Source organism: Macaca thibetana, chromosome 10 (genome assembly GCF_024542745.1).
Source record: "Macaca thibetana thibetana isolate TM-01 chromosome 10, ASM2454274v1, whole genome shotgun sequence".
In the NCBI taxonomy this organism is placed as follows: Eukaryota; Metazoa; Chordata; class Mammalia; order Primates; family Cercopithecidae; genus Macaca; species Macaca thibetana.
In genome coordinates this window covers 82,082,124-82,101,074 of record NC_065587.1, presented here as the reverse complement: position 1 = coordinate 82,101,074, position 18,951 = coordinate 82,082,124, and the positions used below count along the sequence as shown (strand labels likewise).

General features: G+C 38.1%; 1 protein-coding gene across 8 annotated transcripts in view; it reads left to right on the top strand.

Moving 5' to 3' along the window:
• The window catches only part of TASP1 (taspase 1), a 403,549-nt gene that overhangs the window by 182,273 nt on the left and 202,325 nt on the right, over nt 1–18,951 (top strand). The gene's annotated exons all lie outside the window — the stretch shown is intronic.

Below are 18,951 nucleotides of genomic sequence, written 5' to 3'. Positions count from 1 at the left end.
ATAGGGCCTAAGCTACATTTGGTAGATTAGGTGAATAAATCATAATTATTGTAATGCCTATAACATAATTTAGGATTATTTTTATAGTTGAGAAGTTGCTTCCCCTCATTATAATCTGACTTTTTAAAACCTATCAGATATTTGAAAATAACTCTGACTTTTGAACCTGTGAAAATCACACATTCATGAGGGAAGAATGAAGTGTTTTAAACAATGTTATTCTTAACCTTTTATGAATGTGGTAAAACTCAGTCCATTCATTAGCATCAACGGGGCAGCTTATGCAGAGTGCTTCTCAAATAGTCTACCTGAGGCATAATGACATTGGTGATTTTCTGGTATTTTACCACACTTCTGAGTTGATTTTTAGTTTCAAATTGGATAAGCTCAGAGTATCTTTATTTGTTTGTTTTAAGTAGCAAGATTTCTAGTCATTTAAACGACTTAAACAAAATCAAGTAGCAGGCTTCATTTGAATTTGTGATTAGGAATTCTAAAATTGTATTTGTTGGGAAAATTTTCAGTGTGTTTGCTGTAAATGTGTGTATGTGGTTTTGTTTTGTTTTGTTTTGTTTTGTTTTTTGTTTTTTGAGATGGAGTTTTGCTTTTGTTGCTAGACTGGAGTGCAGTGGTGCAACCTCGCCTCACTGCAACCTCCGCCTCTTGGTTCGAATGATTCTCCTGCCTCTGCCTCTGGAGTAGCTCGAATTACAGGTGCCTACCACCACATCTGGCTAACTTTTTGTATTTTTAGTAGAGACGAGGTTTCACCATGTTGGCCAGACTGGTCTCGAACTCCGACCTCAGGTGATCCACCCATCTCGCCCTCCCCAAAGTGCTAGGATTACAGTCATGAGCCACTGCGCCTGGCCATGTGTATGTGTTTTTAGGGCACCTTTTTTAAAAAGGTCAAGAATAATCCTGTTTGTCTTCCTTCCCTTCCTTTTCTTTTTTTCTTGTAAAATATGTACAATGTTCCAAAGAACTTCTTATATTCCATAATATTTAGAGACAAATGTGCAAAATAAATGACTCTGCTATTAATATAGAAGCCAATATTTAAAGAATCCAACCAGAGTACCAATTGACTGACCACCAGTGCTATAGGTAAAAATTAGCTCCTTTGGTCAAATAATTATGAAACAGTGACACTTTAAACAAAATAATTTGGGAGTAATTCGCTTTTTTTTTTTTTTTTAAGGAAGACATTTTAAAGATAGTTGCAGAAATTTTAATAGATAGTCGTTTGAATTACTGTTTATAGTCTTAGGCATGATAATATTATTGTGGTTTAGGTAGGAGAATGTCCTTGTTTAGGTGATGTCTTCATTTAGGACGAAGGGTTACAATGTTTGACAGTTACTTGCAAGTGCCTCAGAGCAAAAAAGTGTTTGTGTGTCCTACGTGTGTGTGTATATTGTATGTGTGTTAATTTCCATCTCTATATCTATGAGAAAACTCAAATGTAGCAAAATGTTAATATGAGAATCTAGGTGAAGAGTATATAAATCTTCATTGTATTACTTTTTCAGCTTCCCTGATGATTTGAAACCTTAAAAAGCCATAGGAAAATTGACTTGAAAAAGTAGTATTAATGTTTCTTGAACATTTTTTAGTTTTCTTTTGAAGTCATTTCTGTGGCTTAGAAAAGCACAGACAAGTCTACTTTGCCTACCTCACAAAGTTACTATTGATACAATGAGATTAGGTTTATAAAAGCTGAGAAAATTCTGTACACATGTGAACTGTCACTGCTGTTCTTCATGAGATGGTCATGTCCACATTTTAGTAGTATGATGTCCTGATTTCAGTCTCTGATGAAGAATAAGGAAGTGGCTTTTTTTTTTTTTTTTTTTTAAGCTGGAGTCTTGCTTTGTTGCCCAGGCTGGAGTGCAGTGGCACCATCTTAGCTCAGTGCAACTTCCACCTCTAGAGTTCAAGCTGTTCTCCTGCCTCAGCCTCCCAAGTGGCTGGGATTACAGGCACATGCCACCATGCCCAGCTAATTTTTGTATTTTTAGTAGTGACGGGGTTTCACTGTGTTGGCCATCCTGGTCTTGAACTCCTGACCTTGTGATCTGCCTGCCTTGGCCTCCCAAAGTGCTGAGATTACAGGCATGAGCCACCGCGCCCAGCCAGAAGTGGCTTTTTGATTTTAAAGATGGCTTATATAACTGGATTTCTGTAAGGTGATCAAAACTGGAGTTTACTGATTATTTGCATGTTTGCTGTCATCAGTGTCAAAATAAAGGCGCACAAGTCTTATTTTGTGATAATAGCTGCTCAAAATAAGATTTCACAGGTTTTTATGAGTTTTTAATATACATTTTATTAACTTATTTTTCTTCCTTATATTAACTTGAAGAATATTCAGTGCAGGTTTCCAATTTGAAGGTTTTTTTTTAAATTAAACTTTTAATTTTGACTTAGTTATGGATTCACATGCAGTTGGAAGAAATAATACAGAGAAATCTATATACCAGTTACCCAGTTTCTCCCAATGTTAGTATCTTGCAGAATTATAATAGAATGTCACAACTGGGCTATATGATATTGATACAGCTCTCCAATGTTACTCATTTTTCCCCAGTTTTACTTGTAGTTTGTACGTGTGTATGTGTATTTAGTTCTGTGCAATTTTATCATGTGTGAGTTCATGTATTCACCAAAAAGTTATGATACAGAACCCATTAATCATCACAAGGATCCCTCATGTTCCCCCTTTATAACCACATCACCTCGCTATCACTCACCCACGACCCTGACTTTAATCCCTGTCTACCAATAGTCTCCTGTCTCTATAATTTTGTCATTTCAAAAATGTTATGTAGATGGAATTATTCAGTATGTGACATTTTAGGATTGCCTCTTTATACTCAGCAAAATTCTCTGGAGAGTCATCCATGTTTTGGTGTGTATCAATAGTTCATTTCTTTTTATTACTGAGTAGTATTTCCTGGTGTGGACACACCATAATTTGTTGAACCTTTTACTCGCTGAAGTACATCTGGGTTGTTTCTAATTTTTTAGTATTATAAGTAAATTAATTTTGAGTATTATAAATTAATTACTGTGAGTAATAGTATACAGATTATTGTGTTCGCATGAGTTTTCATATGTTTGCTGGGTCTTTGGGTATTTAAGGAACCACAGAGTTGTTTTCCAGAGTCGCTGTAACATATCACATTCCCAGTAGCAAGGTAGAATGATTCAGTTTCTCCACATCTTTGCTAGGTTTGTCACTATTTCTTATTTAACTGTCCTGATAGATCTGTAATGATACAGTTTTTGTTCCTAGTCATCTGCTTTTTTAGAAAAATTGTGGTAAAATACACATGGCATGACATTTACCATTTTAACTTTTTTTTTTTTTTTTTGAGAGAGAGAGAGGGTCTTGCTCTGTCACCTAGGTTGGAATGCAGTGGCACCATCATGGCTCACTGCAGCCTTGACCTCCTGGGCTCAAGTGATCCTTCAACCTCAGCCTCCCAAGTAACTTGGACTACAGGCATGAGAAACCTTGCCTGGCTAATTTTTTATTTATTATTATTATTTATTTTCTAGAGATGGAATCTCTCTATATTGCCCAGGCTGGTCTTGAATTCCTGGCCTCAAGCAATCTTCCTGTCTTGGCTTTCCCAAGTGTTGGGATTACAGGCATGAGTCACCGTGTGTGCCTGGCTTTAACCATAAGTGTACAGTTCTGTAGTGTTAAGCATGTTCACATTCTTGTGCAACCAATCTTCAGACTCTTTTCATGTTGCAAAATTGAACCTCTGTATCCATTAAACAACTCCCCTTTCCCTCCTCTTCTGCAGCTCCTGGCAACTATCATTCTACTTTTTATCCTAATGAATTTGACTACTCTGAGTACCTCTTGTAAGTGGAATCATGTAGTATTTGACCTTTTGCAACTGGCTTATTTCACTTAGAATAATGTCCTTAAGGTTCATCCAAGTTGTAGCATGTGTCAGAATTTCATTCCTTTTTATTTCTGAATATCTTATTGCATCTGTATTTTGTTTATCACATTTTGTTTATCCATTCATCCATCAATGGACATTTGGGTTGTTCCTTATATTAGTGTGCTAGGGCTCCCATAACAAAGTACCATAGACTGGGTGGCTCAAACAACAGAAGTTTATTTCCTCACAGTCAAGGAGGCTAGAAGTCCAAGTTCAAGATGTCAGCATGATTGGTTTCTAATGAGATCTCTTTCTCCTTCCTCTGTGAGTTTCTGTGTCCTAATTTCCTCTTGTAATGACACAAGCCATATTGGATTAGAGCTCACCCTAATGACCTCATTTAAGCCTTTAAAGACCCTGTCTCCAATACAGCTATATTCTGAGGTACTGGGGATTAGGACTTCAAAATATGCATTTGGGGAGCAGGAGATACAATTAAGCCTGTGGCTGTTGTGAATAATACCTTTAGCTATTGTGAATAATGCTGCGATTAACGTGGGTATACAAATCTCTCTTTGAGACTTTGCTTTCAGTTCTTCTGGGTAAATATCCAGAAGTGGAATTCCTGGATTGTATGGTAATTCTGCTTTTAGTTTTTTGAGGAACTGCTATACTGTTTTCCTTAGGAGCCGCACATTTTACATTCCCACCAACAGTGCCTTCCCATTTCTTTACAGCCTCACCGACACTTGTTATTTTCTGGGTTTTGTCTTTTTTTGATAGTAGCCATCCTAGTGGGTATGTGTTGGTATCTCTTTGTGGGTTTGGTTTGCTTTTTGCTATTAATTCGTGAATTCTGTCTTTTCGTGTGCTTATTGGCCGTTTGTGTATCTTTGAAGAAGATGCGTATGAAGTCCTTTGCCCATTTTTTGATTGGTTGTTTGATTTGTTATTGAGTTGTAAAAGTTCTTTGTATATTGTGGGTATTAACCCCTTATTAGATATATGATTTACAGATATTCTCTGTTATTCCATAAAGCATGTCCTTTGATGCATGGAAGAATTTTTTAATTTTAATTTTGATGTAGTCTAATTTGCCTATTTTTATATTTGTTGCCTGTGCTTGTGGTGTCATATACAAAAAGTGATGCCAAATCCAATGTCAAGAAGCTTGCTCCCTGTATTTTCTTATAGGAATTTTATAGTTTTTACTCTTATGTTTAGATCTTTGATTCATTATGAGTTTATTTTTGCATATGTTATAAAGCAAGAGTCCAGCTTAATTCCTGTGCATGTGGATATCCAGTTTTCCTAGCATCGTTATTGAAAAAGACTGTCCTTTCCTCATTGAATGGTCTTGACACCCCTCTTGAAAAATCATTTGACCATGCATATCAGTGTTTATTTCTGGGCTCTCAATTCTATTCCATTGATCTATATGTCTGTCTTTATGCCATTACCATACTCTTTTGGTTACTGTAGCATCATAGTAAGTTTTGAAATCAGGAAGTGTGAAGACTCCAAATTTGTTCTTTTTTAGGATTGTTTTCACTGTTTGGGGTCTCCTGAGATTCCATGTAAATTTTTAGATGGGTGTTTTTATTTCTGCCAAAAATGCCATTGGGAATTTGATAGAGATGGCATTAAATCTGTAGATCATTCTGCGTAGTATTGACATCTTAACAATATTGATTGTAGTCCATAAACACAGGATGCCTTTCCATTTTTTTTGTATCTTTATTTTTAAAAAGGTTTTATAGTTTTCAGTGTACAAGTCTTTTGCCTTTTTGGTTAAGTTTATTTATAAGTATTTCATTGTTTTTAATGCTATTGTAAATGGATTTTTCCCCTTAATGTCCTTTTCAACTTGTTCGTTATTAGTGTACAGAAATCGAGTTCAAAGTTTTAAGAACAAGCATGCATTAATTTCCATTTCAGATTGTTCATTGTTGGTATGTAGAAATCTAGTTTAAAAGTTTTGAGAACAGGAATGTATAAGCTCAGCATCTCTTGTGATGCCTAGAAAATCTTTAAATCAAAAACACTGCTCACTGCTGGGTGTGGAGCAAGAACTTGGCAGGTATGTGGGAAAGGCAGCTATTCCCTTTTTACCATGCTTAGGAAAATAGGGTTCATGCCCTTCAAACTACTATCAAAATCAATGTCCATGCCTTATTATACTTTGCTTTTCCTTAACAAACAGTCAAAAGCCATGCTGTCCCATATAGTAGTCATTAGTCCCATCTGGCTATTTAAATTTAAATTAACTAAAATTAAATACAATTAGAAATTCAGTTTCTCAGTTGTACTGGCCACATTTCAAATGCTCAGTAGCTGCATGTGACTACAGGATAATGAAATGGGCAAGTGCAGTGGCTTTTAAAATCTTGAATGATTCATTTCTCTCTTTAAAAGCTACTTATGTGGCTTAATCAAAGATGTATTTTCTGTTTTTAAAAACCTCTCTTTGGCAGCCACATATCATGGATTAACAAGAGAGGTTTATTTATTTTTTTCTCATAATAAGATGTCCCGAGGTCCTGTGTGCCAGCTCCACAATATCTCTGATGGTCCTGCCTCCTCGTGTCTTATTGGCCGGAACTGTGTCCTATGATCACCTCTAGTTACAGGGAGACTGAGAAACAATTTCTTAGCTGGACACATGACTGTCTCCTCCACAAAATGGGGCTTCTTTTAGATGGAAAGAAGGAGAGAATGAATACTGTGTAAACATCTGCTGGCTGCCACAGGGGTTGGACTAGATGATCCTTGATCTAGACGACTCTTCCTAGCTCTGGAAGTTGTGAACTTTGTTTAATAAACTCTGGGAGAATTGGTGATTAAGGCTTTAATGCTCATGTAGTGGAATAACCTACACTGGGGGTTGGCAAACTATGGCCTGCAGGTTAAATCCCACCTACCAACTGATTTTTTAAATAAAATTTTAATAAAACATAGCTATACTCATTTGTTTACATACTGTCCATAACTGCTTTCATGCTACGTTGGCAGAGTTGAGTAGTTGTGACATAGACCATATGGCCTACAAAGGTGAACATTTTACTGCCTGGCCCTTTATGGAAAAAGCTTGCCAATTCCTGGCCTAAATAACCCTGGAGAGCCCTTCCTTCGGGGTGGCTCCAAAGCACACATTTTATTATTATTCAGTAAGGATTTGTGCATACACTGTGTTTCAGGCATCAGACCAGGTACTAGAAATACAACAGTGAATAATAAAACAAAGTCTATATTCTTATGGAATTTATATTTTATCAAGTCAGGCAGACAATAAATAAATAGGTAAAACTTAGTCTATCATATGGTAATAAAAGCTACGGAGAAAAATGAAGTACAAAAGGTGGATAGAAAATGCAGGAGAGAAGCTTGCTGTTTTTGAGCATGGTCAGGGTAAGTTTCCCTTAGAAGGTGACATTTGAGCAGAAATCCAAAGGTGATGGAGAGAACCTTGTGGCCAGTGGAGGGAAGAACGTACCAGACAGAGGGAACAGCTTGTGCAAAGGAGTTAGCAATGTGTCTAGAGTGGCTGAGGGATGGCAGGAAGGCCCGTGTGGCTGGAGCAGTGTGAGCAAGGGGAAGATGGTTATGGATGAGCTGGAAGAGGTAGTAAGGGTCATGCAAGGCCTTACAAGCCATCATAAGATGGGGGGAGCTTTGAAGAGTTTTGAGAAGAGAAATAATGTGGCCTGACTTACATTTTAGTGAAGCCATTCTGGCTTGGGTGCGGACAATAGATTTTGGGAGGCAAGAGTAGAACCTGACAGACTAGATAGGAGGCTATTGGGCTAATTCAGTTAAGAGATAGTAGTGGCTTGGACCAGGGTAATGGAGGTAGACGGGAAAATGATTGGATTCTGGATAGTTTTTGAAGGTAAAGCTAACATGATTTGCTAATTAATTAATATAGGGTGAAAGATAAAGAGAGGAGTCAAGATGACTTGAGGATTTTGGGCCTGGGCAAAGAAGAGAAATGAGGTTTCTGTTTACTGATCTAGGAAAGCCTCCAGGAAGAGTAAGTCTTGTGGGGAAAGATCAGGAGTTCCAAGAGATGCTTGTAAAATGAACAAGTAGAAATGTTAATTAGGCAATCGCATATACGAGTGTCAAGTTCAGGGATAAGGCCTGAGCTAAAATAAATTTGAGAATCAGTGGTGTGCAGATGATATTTTAAAGTGGTAAATGATATGAGATCAGGGAAATTGATGCAGATAAAAGAAGACCTTGAAGAGCTCTGGAACATTCCAAAGTTAAGGTCAAGAGATGAAGATGAACCAGCAGTGAGATTGAGGAGGAGTGGCTGGTGCTCCTCCTGGAGAAAATCCAGGAGTTTGTGAAGTCCTGAAAGTCAAATAAAGTAAGTGCTAGAAAACAGCAAAGCACGATCAGCAGGTCAAACTTTGCCGATGAGCAGTAAGAAGAGGACTGGGGAACTGATCACTGACTAGCACCCTGTGGTGGTGATGGATGACCTTTCACAGTGGGTTTGGATGGAGTGGAGGGGATAAAAATTCCAATTTGAGTGGGTAAGGGAAGAGACTGAGGATATAAATAGGAGATAGTGAGCACAGACACATCTTTTAGGGAATTTTTCCTTTCTTGAAGAAGATAATGGGGTGGTAGCTAAAGAGGAAGTGTTTTTTCTTGTTGTTGTTGTTGTCTATATAGAAGACAAATGTGTATGTTTTTCTGTAGATGAGAAATTAGAGCAGGTAATCCAGGACAATGATTCACAAAAGAGACAAATTAATGATGTATGTGTTCAGGCAGAAGTGAAGGTCCCTAAGGAGGCAAGAAGCGGTAGACCTAGTCAAGAGGTGAAGCTATTGACCTTGGAGGAGCATGAGCAATTCATCTGTAGTAACAGGAGGCAAGTCTTGAATCAAAATGTGGTGGGGGCTTGTGAAAGTTCTTTCTGCTTCTGTCTCTCCCAGGGAAAGACAGCAGCAGAGTTCCAATGGAGGAGGAAATATTGGAAATTTGAGGAAAACAAGAAAGTATAGGTCAGTACTTGGGAAATGTATTGCCAGGCAGCTTGAAGGGTCCACACTGAAGTTAGTGACCATGAATTTAAAGAAGGCATGGTCAGCATGGTAGTGTAACTCTCTTCAGCAAAATTTGGTCTATGGGTGCAGGCATAGAGTAAGATTTAATTATGGTTGGAATTTTATCAGGCGAGTATAATTGGGCAAGAGCAGACTAATTTAGCTGATGGTTTCTGCAGGGAATTAGTTGTAATGATGGACTATGGACTTTGGCCACTTAGGACCAAAATGAGGACTTGGGAGGGAGGTTGTTGGAGTCTGGGAAGGTATGCACTGTGCAGTTAGGGTTGGTTAGTGAGATTCTTGCAAGTGAGGTTTAACGGAAGAGGTGATGTTACTGGTAAATCACAAGGACTAGGGGACGATAAAAGGAGTGAGTGGCTAACGTAAATAAAGTAGAAGAGATCAAGAAATTGAGAAGTCCTGGAGTTGGAAGGATAGTCTCCATGCACCATGAAGTCAACTAGGAATTACGGCAGGATGGCTATCAGCCAGGGGCATAAATCTTTGAGGCGGTGATGGAGAGTGACCTTTTTGGGGGCCAGTAGATGAACTGCCACACAAACTTGTCTTGTGACATGAAATCCCAATCTGGTTTTAGAAGACGCTATCCTTCAGGCATGACATGAATATCGTTTCCTTAAACCTCATTTACATTTGCATACATTTCAAACCTTATATAGCCTTGTTTGCCACAATTAGAATATGAAAGAAAAATGCAGCGTGCTCTGAACCCACATGTACTAATGTTGTATGTTGGCAAGTTGACCCGCTTGTCCCCAGATCAGTTGTTTTTTGGCTGAGCTGTGGCGTTAACTAACATGAACATGCAACAACCACAGGGCTCAGGAGTCCTGGGATGGAGCCCAGCTGGATGGGTAAAGAAAGTGAATGGTTTTTTTTTTTAATTTACCCCAGAAATTGATAATTAAACTTAACTGTGGGCCGGGAGCAGTGGCTTATGCCTGTAATCCCAGCACTTTGGGAGGCCGAGGCAGGTGGATCACCTAAGGGTCAGAAGTTTGAGACTAGCCTGGCCAACATGGTAAAACCCTGTCTCTACTGAAAATACAAAAAATTAGCTGCGTATGGTGGCGGGCACCTGTAATCCCAGCTACTTGGGAGGCTGAGGCAGGAGAATCATTTGAACCCAGAAGGTGGAGGTTGCAGTGAGCCAAGATCGTGCCATTGCATTCCAGCCTGGGCAACAAGAGCGAAACTCCGTCTCAAACAAACAAACAACAACAACAAAAAAACTGTAGAAACTAAAAATTTGAATTACTGGCACTCTTCTTCTTCCTTTGGGATGTTCACCATCAAAACAATACTGTTCACTCAATTGAGTGTGTAGAACTTGCTCTTGTTAAAAATGGCTCTAAAATAAGTGTGCTGTCTTGAAATGTTTTGGATTGACCGTTACTTCTAATGTTGACCTTTTTGTTTACACACTGGATGCAGGTTTTTTGTACCACTACTGTCTTGACTATATTTAGTACTATCAATTAAGGTTTTGTGTACCACCACTGACTAGGCTATATGTAGTACTCTCTTGGTGACAATGCAATAATTGAAAACTTACAAATGAAAACATCCTTCTTGAAATTTACATTTTTTAAAAAATGAGTTTCACGGTGATGCTTTACTTCATTTTTACACTGTCAGGCAATTCTGTGGGTGTAGGGTCTTTTTGTCCTTTAGTTACTAGCCCCTTCTGGGATATGGATCCTGAACAGACCCTGCTTATATGGAATCACTAAAATTAGTGTGATAATTCAGTGTTTACCCCAGCTTATTAACATAGCTCTATTAGATTGTGAATGTCTGTGTTTCTGCGATTTGGATAAACTTGCTCTTCTGTAGGTGGACTTCCCAAAATTCTTAAGAGTGACATTTTAACCTTATCACAGATAATGAATGACTATTTAAGAAATTGTATACTTCCTGAATCTAAAAGTTGAAAAATAAAATTTTTTTAAAAAGCATTAAAAAGTTGTGAGTTTATCTATATGTGTATATACAGAAAAAATCTATAAAATATGTTTCTTCATGTAAATTTAGGTTAATTTAAATGCTTTAAGTATACAATAAAGTTTTGTGGTTTTATTTCTTTCTTACGAAAATTCCATAAAAGTTGTTTTTGAGCATAAAGCATTATTTATTGATTTAGATTTCCCTAAAGCCATCCTATTGTATATATACCATCCTGCTTTTTACATTTTATTTACCTGAATGATTGGGTTTTAAAATAATGTATATAATTGATAGGTTCCCATTTTATTTTATTTATTTTTTTATTATACTTTAAGTTCTAAGGTACACGTGCACAACGTGCAGGTTTGATACGTATGTATACATGTGCCATGTTGGTTTGCTGCACCCATCAACTCATCATTTACATTAGGTATTTCTCCTAATGCTATCCCTCCCCCAGCCCCACACCTCCCAATAGGCCCCGGTGTGTGACGTTCACTGCCCTGTGTCCAAGTGATCTCATTGTTCAATTCCCACCTGTGAGTGAGAACATGTGGTGTTTGGTTTTCTGTCCTTGTGATGGTTTGCTAAGAATGATGGTTTCCAGCTTCATCCATGTCCCTGCAAAGGACGTGAACTCATAGGATCCCATTTTAAAACATTTTTCCTTCTTGTCTGTTATGGACAAAAAGATAAGTCTGGCTTGTAGGTTATTCTGACCATTGTTTTCCTACTGGGTACTTGCTTTTGTATTTGGTCCTTTTCTCATTACAAGCTTTTTATTTTATTTTATTATTTATTTTTCCTTATAGTTACTTAAGTTTGGCTGTCATGTGCTTACTCCTCTATAAATTAAGACAAAGGTGACTGACAAATCAATTTGGTCTTTCAATGCCACCAATGTCATGTGAACAGACTTCAAAAAGTTCACCAAAAAATGGAATTAAAAATAGGCACTTTATTTCTCAACTAAGCTTCAGCCAGTTAAAGACACTTTTGTAAGCAGTGATACCAGCCATTTAGTCCATTCTGAAAGACCTGAGGGTCCTTAGCATTTAATAGTGTCAATGCAGTCTTTTTTACATCATTAATTTAAGAATAATGGGCACGCTTTACAGGTTGTTTTTTTTTTTTTTCTTTAGGTTAGCAAACAAGAAAAAGGAGCCACATCAGGACTATATGGTAGAGGGCTGATGATTTTCCATCAAAACTTTCACAAAATTTCTCTTGTTTGATGAGAGGAGTGAGCAGGATGTTGTGGTAGAGAAGGACTCTCTGGTGAAGTCTTCCTAGGCATTTTTCTACTAAAGCTTTGGCTGATGGTCTCATAACACTCTCATAATAAGCAGATTTATCATTCTTTGGCCCTCCAGAAAGTCAGCAAGCAAAATGTCTTTAGCATCCCCAAAAAACTGTTGCCATGACCGTTGCTCTTGACTGGTATGTTTTTGCTCTGACAGGATCACTTCCATCTCTTTGTAGCCATTGCTTTGATTGTGCTTTGTCTTCAGGATGCTATTAGTAAAGCCATGTTTCATCTGCTGTTATAGTTCTTTGAAGAAGTACTTGAGGATCTTGATCCCACTTGTTTGAAATTCCTATTGAAAGCTCTGCTCTTGTCTGCAGCTGATCTGGCTGCAACAGTTTTGGCACCCAGCGAGTGTAGAGTTTGTTCAACATAATTTTTTCAGTCAGTATTGTGTAAGCTGAAGCAATTGAGATATCCGTTGCCTTGTGAAAAGTTTCTGGGGACAATGCCCCACATAAATCAGCAGTTTACAAATGGATAACTCGTTTTAAGAAGGGATGAGACAGTGTTGAAGATGAAGGGCGCAGCAGCAGACCAGGGTGTTGGTTGTGGTTTCTGCTGTTAATTTTCAGTCGTCTGCAATCAGGGCATGAACAGGATGGATTTTTTTCCTTGCATATTGATGTGGATGGTCTGCTGCTGCAGGCTTCATCTTCAACATTGTCTTATCTCTTCTTGGAACGGTAATGCATGTGTAAACTGCTGATTTATTTGGGGCATTGTCCCGTGAACTTTTCATAAAGCATCGGTGATTTCACCATTCTTCCACCCAAACTTCCCCATAAGTTTGATGTTTGTTCTTTCTTCAACTTTAGTAGAATTGATGTCACTATGAGAGGGGCTTTTTTCAAACTGATGTCTTATATTTCTTTTTTTTTTAAATTTATTTTTTATTTTTTATTTTATTTATTTTATTTTTTATTATTATTATACTTTAAGTTCTAGGGTACATGTGCATAACGTGCAGGTTTGTTACATATGTATACTTGTGCCATGTTGCTGTGCTGCACCCATCAACTCGTCAGCACCCATCAACTCGTCATTTACATCAGGTATAACTCCCAATGCAATCCCTCCTCCCTCCCCCCTCCCCATGATAGGCCCCGGTGTGTGATGTTAATGTCTTATATTTCTTAGTGCTTCAAACTAGATCTCTTTCAGACGTGTTATAGCAAGTTAGTGTGAGTTTATTTTCGTGCAAAAATTTTTGAAATCCATGCATAGTTGTTTCATAATGCATATTTTCTATGAATTTTTTGAAGACCCCCTGTATTAATTCTGGCAGAGACATTTTTACCAATACAAATGAAAGAAAGGAGCTAATAATTTTCAGTTACCCTTGCTGTCTTATTAGCCGTTTTGTCAGTGATAAATGATAAGATTTACTCTCCAAAAATGTTTTTAAAAACTTTAAAATTTAATGGCTCTCCTTTTTCCTTATTGTTTTTTTAAGAAGGCATTTATTGTTTGATCCTGAAGTTCCTTATTTTCATTTTATTTATTAGATACAGTAAAAGATTCTCCACAGCCCAAGGCTCCTAGACATGTGTAGAATGTAAAAATATGCAATTAAATCAAACAGGGCAGCTAAAATTCCACCACAAAGTGAAAAAAAGTTCAGGGCTTTATTTAGTAAAAAATGATAAGCTATAAAGTAGATCCTGCCCAGTACCCTAAGGTTAACAATTTGGAGCTCTGCTGAATTAGAATGATAGGGCTTCCAGGGATAAACAAGGCCTCCAGGGACTGGCACAAGGAAGGAATTCAGAGCCTCAGACCTGGGAAGGAATTTCACAGGAAGTGGCCTTGCCATGCCCAGAATTCTCTGACAACTGTCCTTAGGGCACTGCACTTGATATTACCTAATGACAAGGGGACATATAAATAATCTGGTTGAAATGACAGGTCGAGGTCAGTAACCACTTGTACACATTTGACTGTGGTATGTGGGCCCCCGATGGGCAGCAGTAACTCACATGCTCTCTTTGGTACAGCACCTGGCTTCAGTCCTCAGTCACGTTTCTTCTTGTCCCACTTCTCCTCTAAGCAGCATATGCTACGGCATATACTAAGCACTGTGGGGAGGGTTTAGCTCATTCAGCCATGCTAGGATACCTCCCTGGGCCAGGGGAAGGGAGGCCATCATCCAGGGGACATGGAGGTCTCTCCACACTCACCAAGGAACTCTCCCTGAAACTATCACAGACGTTTCCTAAGCAGTCTTCCTGCCTCTTCTCTTGACTAACTGCCCCCACCCCATCATTCTCCACAGAGCAACATGTTTCAATTCATTCTCTAAAGATTTTATTTCTGAAGATATAAATCCACTGTCTTATCCCTTGATGGCCCTCCACTGAAGAGAGGATAAAATGCAGACACTACCTCATGGTTTCCAGTGTGATTACTGTCTGTCTCCTCAACATCATCTCGGATCACTGTCTTACTTAGGACACTGATCTGCTTGGTTTCTTTTCCCTCAATTCCTAGGTTCCTTTACTTCTCAGGACTTGGCATGTGCTATTTTCTTCATCTGGAACGTCCTTCTCTCCAACCTTCATCTTCCTCATCTTTTCCAATCTTCCTCCTTCCTTATCTTTTAGTCAAAATTGAAATACCACCTGCTCCGAAAGACCATGCAGTGGTGGGTTCCTTTTGGCCTATCAGCCTCCTCCGCAGCCCCTTGTTTGTTTCCTCCATGGGACTATTACTGTTGTAAATGATGTGTATGTGTATATTTGCTTGCTTGGCCATTTCCGCCATCAGAATGTAACCTTCCTGTGAGCTGGGACCATCTGTATCTTGTTTACTGATGTAATCCCATCATCCAGAATGGGGTTCAGTATGTAATGAATAGTACGTAATAACTCGCTAAAGAATAAATGAAGGAAAAGTAATCATGCTCTCCATGCACTCTTCTAGGTGATGAGTCACCTTTTTATGATCTCCCTCCCTTTCAGTTTAGGCTCTTAAATCCCAGTGTAAGTATGTGCCATTCCCAAGTGGGAAGAAAATGTTTACAATGTGAGTCTTCCTCCATGAAAACTCTAGGTCTAGCAGTGCTTGCTTGACTTTTCAAAACACCTAAAAATCATATTGGAATTTCATTAAAAAGTTAAGTCCCTGATTAATGTGACCATTGTGTCATCAACATGCTAAGGAGATCTTGAAGACAACACCACTCTCTTGAACATCTTGGCCACCAGTTGCTGTCTTTTATAGCAATTACCTCATCCATTCTTCTCTTTTGCCACAAGATCCCTCAGGTCTGTTTCTTACTCTGCTGTTCCCATTTCAGCGAGTTCACCTGTCCTGCACCATCAGTTCCTTGCCATTCCTGTCTGATGTTTCCATTTTAGTCCGTTTGATTTTTCTTTTCATGTTGTTTCTCCTCCTCCATAGATCTCAGTGGTCTCTACGTTATGGTCACTTGGACTTTCAGACTTTGTTCCCGTCCCTTCTCTTCTTGGCTCCTTTCATTACTTATTAGTTCCTTGATTTGACAAAACAATTCCATGTCTAAACCCAGTTGGCTCTTTTCCCAGTGCTGCCTGTTAGGGACATCATCTTTCCACATGTCCTGGCTACGCAGCCTTCAGCCTTTCTCTAGATCCAGATCATGTAGTGGATACTAAGTGTCTGCCATATTCTGAGCACTCTTCTTTGTGACCTTTATCAAGGTTCACATTGTCCAAATAGTCAAGAGCTGTGACTGATTGATTACGTAGTGTTTGCTCAGCACCATGATTTTGGACCAAGTTCAACCCATCATCCGAGGGCAGATTTTCCTTTTCTCCATCCTGAGGCCTTTCCCTAATAAAGTGAGTATGCCCTTCTCAGATTCCAATAAATGAGAAGCTATTGAGCTTAACAAGTATTTGTTGATCACCTACTATGTGTCAGATATTGTTCTGGGTGATCAGTGGCGAACAGATAGTCTAGTTGCCTGTAGATTCTAGTGAGACATGTACATATTTATAGTATGTGTGGAATATGTATATATATGAATTTGTATATATACAAATTTAAAATATATTACTATGTGCTGTTTTCTAGCTTTATGTAAGTAAATTGTGTCTGGCCAAAAGAGTTGTAAGTTTTTCAGGAACTTTTTTTTTTTTAATGTTTGTGTATCACACTGCCTGGGAGAGCATTGAGTACAGAGCAGGTATTTAGTATGTTCAGCGAGTTCACTAAGAATGGAATAGAGGCATACCTCATTTTATTATGCTTAGCAGATACTGCATTTTTCAAAACAAATTGAAAATTTATGACAACTCTGCATTGAACAAATCTATTGATGCCATTTTTCCAACAGTGTATGCTCACTTTGTATTTCTATGTCACATTTTGGTAATTCTTACAACATCTCAAGCTTTTTTATTGTTACTGTATCTGTGATGATAGTCTTGTCATCAGTGATCTTTGATGTTACTATGGTAATTGTTTTGGGGTGCCACAAACTGTGGTCATAAAATGCTGTAAATCTGTGTGTGATAAATGTGTGTGTTCTGATTGCTCCACTAACCAGTTATTCCCCTGTTTCTCTTGCTGTCCTTGGCCTCCTTATTCACTGAGACACAATAATATTGAAATTAGGCCAATTAATGACTCTGCATGTTCAGGTGAATTGAAGAGTTGCAAATCTCTCACTTTAAGTCAAAAGCTAGAAATGATTAAGGTTAGTGAGGAAGGCATGTCAAAAGCTGAGATGGGTCAAAAGGTAAGCCTCCTACCCCAGTTAGCCAAGTTGTGAATACAAAGGAAAAGTTCTTGAAGGAAATTAAAAAGTGCTACTCTAGTGAGCACACAGATGATAAGGAAGTGAAACAGCTTGGTATAGGGATAGAACATCTGACATAACACTCAATGTTAAGGCATAACACTCCTTTAACCAAGATCCCAATCCAGAGCAAGATCCTAACTCTCTTTAATTCTGTTAAGGCTGAGAGAGGTGAGGAAGCTGCAGAAGAAAAGTTAGTGTAAGGAAAGAAACTGCCTCCATAATATGAGGTGTAAGGAAAGAAACTGCCTCCATAATATGAAAGTGCAAGGTGAAGCAACAAGTCCTGATGGAGAAGCTGCAACAGGTTATCCAGAAGTTCTAGCTAAGATCACTGAAGAAGGTGACTGCACCAAACAACAGATTTTCAAGGCAGACAAAATCACCCTCTATTCGAAGATGATGCCATCTAGGACTTTCATAGCTGGCCAGGAGAAGTCAGTGCTTTGGCTTCTGAGAACATGCTGACTCTCTTGTTAGAGACTAATGCAGCTGGTGATTTTCAGTTGAAGCCGGTGCTTATTTATCATTCAAAAAATCCTAGGGCCCTTAAGAATTATACTAAATCTACTCTTCCTGTGCCTTATAAATGGGACAACAAAGTCTAGATGACAGCACATCTATTTACACCACAGTTTATTGAATATTTTAATCCCACTGTTGAGATCTACTGCTAAGGAAAAAATACTTCTTTCAAAATAGTTTTGCTCTATGACGATGCACCTGGTCATGCAAGGGCTCTGATGGAGATGTACAAGGAGATTAATGTTTTCATGGCTGCTAACATAACATCCATACTGAAGCTCTTATTATTCAAGGAATACAATTTATAAGGCTATAGCTGCCATAGATAGTGATTCTTCTGATGAACCTGGGTTAAGTAAATTAAAAACCTTTTGAAAACCTTCTCCATCAGGACTTGTTGCTTTTGAAATCTGGGTCAAGTAAATTAAAAACCTTCTAGATGCCATTGGGAACATTTGTGATTCACGGGAAGAGGTCAAAATAACATTCACAAGAGTTTGGAAGAAGTATATTCTAATCTTCATGGATGACTTTGAGGAGTTTAAAACTTCATTGGAGGAAGTCACTGTAGATGTGGTAGAAATATCAAGAAACTAGAATTAAAATGGTGCCTGAAGATGTGACTGAATTGCTGCAGTTTAATGATAAAACTTTAACAGATGAGGAGTTGCTTCTGTGGATGAGCAAAGAAAGTGATTTCTTGAGATGGAATCTTCTCCTGGTGAAGAAGTTGTGAACATTGTTGAAATAAGGAAAAGAATTAGGATATTGTGTAACTTATTTGATAAAGCAACTTCAAGGTTTGAGAGGATTGACTTTAATTTTGAAAGGTCTACTGTGAGTAAAATGCTATTAAACAGCATTGCATGCTACAAAGAAATCTTTCATGAAAGGAAGAGTCAACTGATGCTGCAAACTTCATTGCCGTCTTATTTAATTGTTACAGCCACCTCAGTCTTCATGAGCCATCACTCTGATCCATCAGCAGCCTTCAACATCGAGGCAAGACCGCCCACCAGCAAAAGGATATGACTCATCTGAGTCTCATAATCATTAGTATTTTTTGCAATAAAGTATTTTTTAAATTATTTACTTTTTAAAGATATAGCACTGTTATACACTTAGTAGATTACAGTATAGTAGTGTAAACATAACTTGCATATGCACTGAGAAACCAAAAAACTTGTAGGACTCACTTTATTATGGTATGCCATTTATTGTGTTATTTGCTCTGTTGTGGTTGTTTGGAAATGAACCCTCAGTATCTTCAAGGTATGCCTTTATATAGAGAAGTACATTCAAGTGAGATGCAAAAACCTATATATCATTGCACTGATGCATTGTACAATTGAATTATAGCTTTCTATGTAAATGTCCTCCTGCATTAATGGGTGACTCCCT